The sequence below is a fragment of the Pristis pectinata genome, chromosome 1 (assembly GCF_009764475.1).
Source record: "Pristis pectinata isolate sPriPec2 chromosome 1, sPriPec2.1.pri, whole genome shotgun sequence".
Taxonomy (NCBI): Eukaryota; Metazoa; Chordata; class Chondrichthyes; order Rhinopristiformes; family Pristidae; genus Pristis; species Pristis pectinata.
Genome location: NC_067405.1, coordinates 16,203,986 through 16,214,599, shown reverse-complemented (window position 1 = coordinate 16,214,599; position 10,614 = coordinate 16,203,986). Strand labels below are relative to the sequence as shown.

Sequence of the window (10,614 nt, the reverse complement as noted above, 5' to 3'; positions counted from 1 at the left end):
GACATGTGCAGGCAGGCACAAACTGCACCATAAAGACCCCCATTTATGATCTAGACCTTTTCATCAACAGCGGAGAAGTGCGCTCACTCAATGCAATGGTGGTCAAGAGTCAGCAGAAGATATTTCTGTTGATGAATGCCGCGTTTCTGAGAAGTACACCATGTGTTCATCTCCAGGGGGACCGGCTATTAGACATTTTCCATGGCTGACATCGTCAGGAAGGATGGATCTAGTACATAAAGGCAAACCTAAATTTCCTTGGCACCTGATAACGATTTTAATTCCTTCCACAACTACTGAGTGTTGCTACAAAAGGAAGTATACAAGTTCCAGAATGATAGTGATAAACATTAGTGTTTACATTAGTTTGAGGGCACCAAGTCATTAATAGCACGTGTAGAGATTATTTTGTCATAATCTAGCAACTTGTAGGTAGCAGCCAGTGCTTGAGAAAGAGCTGAATTGAGACCAGGACAAGGGGCACAGGCTGAAAAACACCACAAGCAAGATGATCAAGAAGATGGGAAAGGCAAGTGCCATCTAAGCAGCAACAGCTTCATCTCCTAGCAGAGTGGTCCAGTAACTGAAAGACCTTGCTACAACATTGTGTAGCTCTTCCTAAAAGACCTCACAAGGACAAGAAATTTATTTTCAAATACTGAAATGAATGGGGACTCACACACCTGGAACAAATTGTAAACAACAGATCCGAGTTTTAGAGTCATCGAGAGATACAGTATGGAAACAGGCCTGTCAGCCCACCAAGTACACACTGAATCATCAAACATCCAGTTTTACACTAATCCTACCCTAACCCATTTTTTTCTCCACATATTCCCATCAATTCCATGCTCCCACTTCCAGATTCTACCACTCATTTACACATTATGGACAATTTACAATGGCCAATTAATCTACCAAACCACATATTTTGGGATGTGCAAGGAAACTGGAGCATAAGGGGGAAATTTACATAGTCTCAGGGAGAATATGCAAGCTCTACACAAACAGGGTTGAACTGGGTTGCTACTAGCTATGACACTGCGCCACTTCTTGAAATGTAATCAAGAAACAGAGTTCTGGAACAAAAAGACATACGAGGCAACACAGACCCAAGGTGATGGACAAAAGATTTAGATTGCAACAGACAGTGTTTGTGATCTTGCATTGCTGCCTGTGAGCATGGGGGAAAAAGAGTAAATCAGGGCTTTGAAAAGGAATCTGGATAGGGGCTTGAGGGAATATAATTTCCAGGCCTCCAGGGAAAGAGCAGGGGAAAGGGACTGAATACATTACACTGTAAGGAGTTGATGGACAGATTGGTCTCCTTCGGTGCCACAATGTTTTTAAGATTCTATGAACTTAAGCTAAGCTAACTTGTTACATGCTCCCTCTGGAGTATATTGCTAATGAAGTCCAGTTACAGAAATGAAATTTGGAGGATATATTTAGCAGGAGAAAGGTTAATAGTGCATGTTTTACACTATCATGACGTCAAACAAATATGAAGTGGATTTAGGATCCTGCAGAATCTTACAGCACAAGAAATGGCTGTTCAGTTCATTATACTTTTGCCAACCCTTTGACCCAGCTCTCCAATCCCAGCATTGCTTTCATAGCCCTAAAATTTAGTTCTCTTCCAATTAAAAATGGTTTCACACTGTTGCTAATCATGGAGTATAAAACAAGTATGACTGTGAACTGGTTCCAAAGTAGCACAGGGTCAGACTCCCTGCTCAAAGATATCATTGTTATCAAATCCATGCTACACTTATACTATGATTGTAATGTTGGTGTGAAGTAAACCTAGTCAGCTTTGAAGATAAAAGAAACTGCAGATGCCGGCATTAGCTCTGATACAGGGTCTTGATCCAAAATGGCGACTTACACCATTTCCCTCCATAGATGCAGCTTGACCCATTGAATTCTTCCAGTGTTTTTGTTTTGGACTGGAGCTTTGAAGCTGCAATTAAAACTGCAATTAAAACTGCAAAAAAAAATGAAGTTTAGGTAGAAAATGGAAGACAACTCTGAAAAAGAATTGTTATGTGGCTTTTTATGTGCTAACAATTAGCAATCACTTAGCAGCAACAATTAAAATATAGGACAAAACAAGGTCATTCAAATTCATTTCCTTCAACAGAATGTGTACATACAGTAAGGTTCAATCAAGACTTAACCTATGTAAACTTCTGTAGAAAGTTCTGTAAATGTTTTGTTTACTCATCCCTAAAGATATCTTAAGAATATCTAGCTGTATTACATTGTCCCGTTCCTGATAGGCTGCCATCTTTAGCATATTATTTCCATGATCTCAGAAGCCTCGGTGTTCAACAAATCTCATTTGTATCCAGAAATCTCATTTGTATAATTGTTATTGCTCTGAGCTGAGATTGCTTTTAACGATCATAGTATTGGATAATCATAAAGGTTTAAAGTGCTTTAAGCATGTAAGGTTCTGGAAATACAAATTATGCTGGTAAACAATTTAGCTACTTTATTGACAGAGGATTCCAGAGCTATATTGGAGAGATGAATCCTGTTCAATCATTAATGCCTCTGTCTCTGTAATTCCCCTTTACTTTCCCTTTCCTCATACAATTCAAGATTTTATTCTTTAAAATATTTATTCACTTTCCATTTAAATTTATTCCAATTTCTATTTCTATCGCTGAATCTCATCAGCATTGTATATTCTACCAATACATGCCAAAAAAATTCTTCCATATTCAGTTTCCTTTTATCTCAGATGATCAAAATTCCTTTTCAGCTACTACCTCATTGAGCCAGTGAAAAAAATATCAGCTTGGAAAATGGGTGTGACGAAGATCAGTATTCTAATCATTGCCTATCCAATAATTTGCACAGGTTTGGCGTTACTTCATTAATTGTGTTTCACTAATAATGCATATTTTAAAAAATTATCCCACAATATCTTATTTTAACTGGTTTCTACTTATTTTAATTACAATATTAAATTATTTTTTAAGATGACTGTAAAGCATAATTTTACGTAGCTTTACTACAACTTGAGAATTACTGGTAAGCAGAAACCCAAAGTCGGCTGCAGATCTAACTATTAAGGTGGAAGTTCTCAAAATCTGAAAAAATACATTGGTTTCTTTGAGAGTTCCAGTTCCATTCATGACTCATGAAGTAATTCATTTAGAAAGTACAAACCAGGTAAGGGGATGGAGCCCATATTTATATTTCATAACAACATAGAAGGAGACCACTTGGCTCACCAAGTTTACTCAGGCTCTCATAGCAAGTTCACCAATCCTATTGCTCCACTCATTTCCGTGCACCCCATTCTCTGTCACATGCCCGTCAATTCCATCCTGATTCTCCTACCGTCCACCTACACTGAGCTGCTAATTAACCTTCAAGCTAGCACATCTTTGGGATGTGGGAGGAAACTGGAGCACCCAGGGAAACCACGCGGTCACAGGAAAAATGAGCAAATACCATATGGACAGCACCAGAGATCAGGATTTAACCCAAGCCAATGGAACTATGAGGTTGCACCACTGTACCACCATAAATGTGAATTGATACAAGTCTAAGTATTCTCTGTTACCACCATACTTTTAATAAGAGGATCAAATAATAAATTGGTTTATTATTGCCACATGTACCAAGATACAGTGAAAAACTTTGTTTTGTATGCCATCCATACAGATAATTTCATCACATCAGTGCATTGAGATAAAACCAAGGGAAAAGCAGTAACAGAATACAGAATATCGTGTTATAGTTACAGAGAAAGTGCAGTGCAGGTAGACAAATAAAGTGCAAGGGCCACAACGAGGTAGATTGTGAGTTCAAGAGTCTGGCTTATCATACTAGGGCACTGTTCAATAATCTTATAACAGCTGGACAGAAGCTGTTCTTGAGACTTGGTGGTATGCGCTTTCAGGCTTTTGTATCCTTGTTTCTAGAATAATCCATCATTGAGATCCAGAATCAGAATCAGGTTTATTATCACTGACATATGTCATGAAATTTGCTGTTTTGCAGCAGCAGTACAGTGCAAGACATAAAAATTACTATAACTTACAAAAACAAATAAATAGGGCAAAAGAGGAATAACGAGGTAGTGTTCATGGGTCATACAGAAATCTGATGGCGGAGGGGAAGAAGCTCTTCCTGAACCATTGAGTGTGGGTATTCAGGCTTCTGTACCTCCTCCCCAATGGTAGCAACGTGAAGACGACATGTCCTGGATGGTGAGGGTCCTTAATGATGAATGCTGCCTTCCTGACGCACTGCCTATTGAAGATGTCCTTGATGGCAGGAAGGGTTGTGCCCATGATGGAGCTGGCTGAGTCTACAACCCTCTGCAGTCTCTTTCAATCCTGCACATTGGAGCCTCCACACCAGGCAGTGATGCAACCAGTCAGAATGTTCTCAGCTGTAGAAATTTGCAAGAGTCTTTGGTGACATACCAAATCTCCTTAAATTCGTAATGAAGTAGAGCCACTGGCATGCCTTCTTCGTGATTGCATCAATGTGTTAGGCCCAGGATAGATCCTCTGAGATGTTGACACCCAGGAACTTGAATCTGCTCACCCTTTCCACCGTTGACCCTTCAATGAGGACTAGTGTGTGTTCTCCCGACCTCCCTTTCCTGAAGTCCATAGTCAGTTCCTTGGTCTTGCTGACATTGAGTGTGAGGTTGTTGCTGTGACACCACTCAACCAACTGATCTATCTCATTCCTGTACGCCTCCTCATTGCCATCTGAGATTCTGCCACCAACAGTTGATACAAAATTAAAGTGCCTATGAACTGCCAAGAAACTGCTCACATTAATATTATTATTTGATCCTCTTATTAGAAGTACTGTGGTAACAGAGAATACTTAGGTTTGTATTACAAGTATGCCTCAAGAAGGCAGTATTCATCAATAATGACCCTTACCATCTGGGACATGCTGTACTCATGTTACTACCATCGGGGAGGAGGTACAGAAGCCTAAGGACCCGCACTCAATGTTTCAGGAACAGCTTCTTCCCCTCCACCATCAGGTTTCTGAACGGTCCATGAACCCGAGAACACCACCTAATTATTCCTCTTTTACACTATTTATTTATTTTCATAACTTATTGTAATTTTTATGTCTTACACTGTACTGCTGCTGCAAAACAACACATTTCATGACATAGGTCAGTGATAATAAACCTGATTCTGATTCTGAACATTCATATTGTCTTGTACAATAGAACAATTAAGTATGAACCTTAAAAGGAAGAAATAAGTTCACAATTGGAAAAATAATCATTTGATTATCTTGGGATCTTCCCTTCTGACCTGTCTCAGCATCTATCTTGACCTGAGTACCAAATATGCCTTCACTGTCTTATGACCTACATCTATTATCAAGACAGCCTGTAGCCACCCCCATTTCATTGCCTAGCTTCTACTGCAGCTCATCCCACCCCAGATGGTGCACTCAGTTACAGCTTTTGCACATTCAGTTTAGACTCACTCAGATATTACTGATCCTGTTTTTCTTTGGAAAAAATGAGCAGAGAGATTTAATCGCATGACATCATGAAAAGCTAACAGAGGACGTACTTGAGTGACCTATTTTTCAATATGGAGAGGTCAATAACTAAGGCTCACAGGTGTAAGGTAATTGGTCGAAAGAGCTAAGCGATACTGAAGAAAAAAATAATTTACTTAAAAAAATGTGGAGACGGGAACTCACTGCCAGAAAGGATGGTGGAGGCAGAAACATTTAAGAGGTATCTAGATGATTCTATGATGTGGGCTATTCATCTTAATCAGTAAAGGCAAGAAATGGAGATGGTATAAAAAAGCAACATAAATTTTAAGCTGATCATTTGTCGTACATCATTAATTTGTGAAAAAAGAAAGGAAAATAAACAAGCATGTAGATGGCACCTTATCACATTTCTCAGAAATATATCAAAACATTCACATAGGCAGCACAGTAGCATAGCAGTTAGCATGACGCTATTACAGCGCCAGTGATCGGGGTTCAATCCCCGTCACTGTCTGTAAGGAGCTTGTACGTTCTCCCCGTGACTGCACGGGTTTCCTCCGGGTGCTCCGGTTTTCTTCCACATTCCAAAGATGTATGGGTAGGTTAACATAGAACATAGAACACTACAGCACGGTACAGACCCTTTGGCCCACAATGTTGTGCCAACATTTTATCCTGCTCTAAGATCTATCTAACCCTTCCCTCCCACATAGCCCCCTATTTTTCTATCATTCATGTGTCTATCTAAGAGTCTCTTAAATGTCCCTAACGTATCTGCCCCACAACCTCTGCAGGCAGTGCGTTCCACACACCCACCACTCTGTGTAAAAAACTTACTCCTGACATCCCCCTTATAGCTTCCTCCAATCACCTTAAGGTTATGCACCCTCGTGTCACCCTGGGAAAAAGTCTCTGACTGTCCACTCAGTCTATGCCCCTTATCATCTTGTACACCTCTATCAAGTCACCTCTCATCCTCCTTCTCTCCAAAGAGAAAAGCCCTAGCTCACTCAGCCTATCCTCATAATACATGCTGTCCAATCTGGGCAACATCCTGGTAAATCTCCTCTCCTCTCCATTTAACATGGGTTTAAATGGGCAGTGTGGACTCATTGGGCCAGAAGGGCCTGTTACCGTGCTGTAAATAAAGTTTAAAATGTTTTTAAGAAAGTTTAAAGTGAATGACATTCTGCAGTTAATGTTGTAATATGGCCACTTGACATCATCAGTATACTGCAAGCTACTACAAGAGAGTCATTTTTGATAATTTTGGTCAGCTTCATCAAATAGCAACGCATTGTGCTGTTTCGCTTTGACTCAGAGTCAATGAAGAGGCCGTGGCGAACTCCCGTCCATGTTGAAATATTAATTAAAGGAAGTGAAGGCAGAAGCATTATGGTTCAGTGAAATATTGTTCAGTCCACTGCTCCATGAAGTTCTGTCAGCAACCTAGTATTTCTCTCTGCCTACATGTGCCCCTGGTGTTGTCCTTTTCAGGTGTCTGATGATCCTCTTGCAGTGGTCAAAGTGCTGTCCTGATTACAAAGCACAGATGTGCAGCGTGGAACCATTGAAGGTTCAAGAGCCTCTCACTGGGTTGTTTATGAAAAGCACCAGAAATGCACAGGCAAAGACTTATTACATTTGAGCATAAATCTTTTTCTCAATGAAGGTCCAGTTGGCTGATGAAGCTGGATGTAGTATTATTTAATGAAACGTGTTAGAAATGTCACGTGTCAGAAGATATCTCTCGTCTATAGAAAAGGCAAGCTGTGAATAGCTGCTCAGGTTGAAAGAGTGGGAAAGGTGAAGTTTGATGAGGAAATAGAGATCTGATGCTGTGTGAATACTTCATGGCAGCAGCCAGGAAATCAAGTACAGATCTGCACCATTGACTGTTCCTGATCACGTTAACTGTACATTCAGGAAGCCTTTGTGACTCATGAAAATAACAGACTAATTGCTGATGCATTCATGGTTTTGTGTGTGCATTTCCTCTGGATTTGGACAAAGTCTGCAGTGTACAAAACCCAGAGCCATTTCCTGTCGCTTCTCAGTTATCCATGAAAAGCAAGAGGAGCATATTTGTTTTAATAAATGTATTAGTCATCTACATAATGCAGGAAAGAACTGAACTGCAGACAGACTGATGTCACTTATATTTCCCAAAGCTTCCGAGAAGATGCTCAAGCTTTCAATTTGGACATTGCTGGTATTTTAATCACAACAGGCAATGTAATGTCAACAGTGTAATAGTTTGTGGGAGTACAGCAAGGAGATAGAGAGCTTAGTGACATGGTGTCATGATGACAACCTTTCCCTCAATGTCAGAAAAACAAAAGAGCTGGTCATTGACTTCAGGAAGGAGGGCAGTGCACATACACCCGTCTACTTCAACGGTGCTGAGGTTGAGAGGGTTGAGAGCTTCACGTTCCTAGGAGTGAACATCACCAATAGCCTGTCCTGGTCCAACCACATAGACGCCACAGCCAAGAAAGCTCACCAGCGCCTCTACTTCCTCAGGAAGCGAAAGAAATTTGGCATGTCCCCGTTGACCCTCACCAATTTTTATCAAATGCACCATAGAAAGCATCCTATCTGGATGCATCATGGCCTGGTATGGCAACTGCTCTGCCCATGACCGCAAGAAACTGCAGAGAGTTGTGGGCACAACTCAGCACATCATGGAAACCAGTCTCCCCTCCGTGGACTCTGTCTATACTTCTCGCTGCCTGGACATTCTCTCTTCTCCCCTCTCCCATCAGGCAGAAGATACAAAAGCCTGAAAGCACGCACCACCAGGCTCAAGGACAGCTTCTATCCCACTGTTATAAGACTATTGAACAGGTCCCTAGTATGGACTCTTGACCTCACAACCTACCTTGTTATGACCTTGCACCTTATTGTCTACCTTACACTAGAACTGTAACACTTTATTCTGCATTCTGTTATTGCTTTACCCTGTACTACCTCAATGCACCCTGTAATGAATTGATCTGTATGAATGGAATGCAAGACAAGTTTTTCACTGTACCTCAGTACAAGTGACAATAATAAACCAATTCCAATTCCAATTTGTCCAGAAGATAACAAAAAGAAACATAAAGTCATACAACATAGAAACAGCGTCCCCATACCAACCATCAAGTGTCCACTTATACTAATGATGCACTGACCTCATTTTATTCTTCCCTTATTTCTATCAAGCTTCCCCCAGATTCTACCACTCACTTACACAATAGGGGCAATTTACAGCAGCCAATTAACTTACTAATGTGCATGCCTTTGGGATATGGGAGAAAATCAGGGCAACCGGAGGAAGCCCACACAGTCACAGAGAGAACATGCGAACTCCACACACACAGCACTGGAAGTCAGGACTGAGTCTGGGTTGCTGGAGCTGTAAAGCAGCAGACCTACCAGCTGCACTGCTGGGCCACACCAAAAGGTTTGTAACAGTCGGCTTGATGATGCACAGCTTCTTTATACACCGTTTCTTAGACACTTAGAGGTGACTTAAGGCCTACAAAATATATTTGGAGGGTAATAATGACCCTCATCCCCTATCCCTTGAACTCCAGTTACGGTTCCGCATGGTTTCTCACCTCTTGCTGATGCTTTCAAACCTGCTCAATCCGTTAGAGCAGAGCAGCCAAAAAAACGTTCACCATCTGAAGCGATTGCTTTCTGAGCACCCTGAAGGTTGTGCTATAACAAGAATCAAAGAAGCAATAAAGTCTATCAAGAAGATTTCCAGCAATCTAAATTAGAGTCAATCAGTGAGCTTTTAAGAAGGAGATGGTCAATGAGGTAATATCCAGGAAAGAGTCACTCCGTTCCTGGAAGCAGTGCAGGATGGAATTCCACGACCTTTTTTGTTTTGCCAAGGTGAATGTTCTGACACTTCTAATTCCAGCTGACAAATGCAAGCCTGCAGCAGACACACACCAGAGCAGTAGCAGTCACGCAGCTCACTGCACTCACATAACTCACACAGACATATATAGTCACACCACACTCATATGGGTATGTTAGAAGTGTTGGGGGCATGAAAGCACAACAGTTACGTTACTGCACTGGCACCCGGAGTTCTCCACCAGTAATCAGAGACATGAGTTTGAATCCCACTGTGGTTGCTGGGGAATATTACTTCAAGTAATTAAATAAATCTGGATTTTTTTTTAAATGCTCATCTCAGTAATTAGATTAGATTAGATATCTTTATTCGTCACACGTACATTGAAACACACAGTGAAATGCATCTTTTGTGTAGATTGTTCTGGGGGCAGCCCGCAAGTGTCACCACGCTTCCGGCGCCAACATAGCATGCCCAGAACTTCCTAACCCATACATCTTTGGAATGTGAGAGAAAACCAGAGCACCCGGAGGAAACTCACGCAGACACAGAGAGAACGTACAAGCTCCTTACAGACAGCGGCCGGAATTGAACCCAGGTCGCTGGCACTGTAATAGCGTTACACTAACCGCTACACAACTATACCTGCCCAAAATATCCTGCTGGCAATGGTGAGATTCGAACCCACGCCTCCGAAGGGACTGGAGCCTAAATCCAGCGCCTTGGACCACTCAGCCACGCTACCGATATAGTACTGAATAGTAATGATATATTACTGAAGAATAAGCAAGAAACTACTTGGCTCTTCTTAAAATTGCAAGTGTCCTTCAGGAAAGAAAATCTGCTACCCTTACCTGTTAATTTGTGACTCCAGACTCACAGCAATGTACTTGATTCTTAACTGTATCCTCAGTGCAGGGGCAACAAAGAATGAACAATAAACACTTGTGTAATTGGTTTATTATTGTCACAAGTACTGAAATACAGAGAAAAACTTTGTTTTGCATGCCATCCATACAGATCATTTCACAACATAAGTACATCGAGGTAGTACAAGGGAAATGCAATAACAGAATGCAGAATAAAGTGTTACAGTTACAGAGAAAGTGCAGTGTGGGTGGACAATAAGATGCAAGTACCAGGACAAGATAGATTGTGAGGTCAGGAGTCCATCTTAAATTTAAAAAAAACAGGCAAATTACACTCACATGTACGACAAACTACAAGAGTGATTAGTTCATGTCACT

General features: G+C 41.1%; 1 non-coding gene across 1 annotated transcript; it reads right to left on the bottom strand.

The window, feature by feature from the left end:
• Positions 1-10,030: 10,030 nt before the first annotated feature.
• On the bottom strand, positions 10,031-10,112 carry trnal-uag (transfer RNA leucine (anticodon UAG)). Its single transcript has one exon. It is a non-coding gene; the product is annotated as a tRNA-Leu (tRNA).
• Positions 10,113-10,614: the final 502 nt, after the last annotated feature.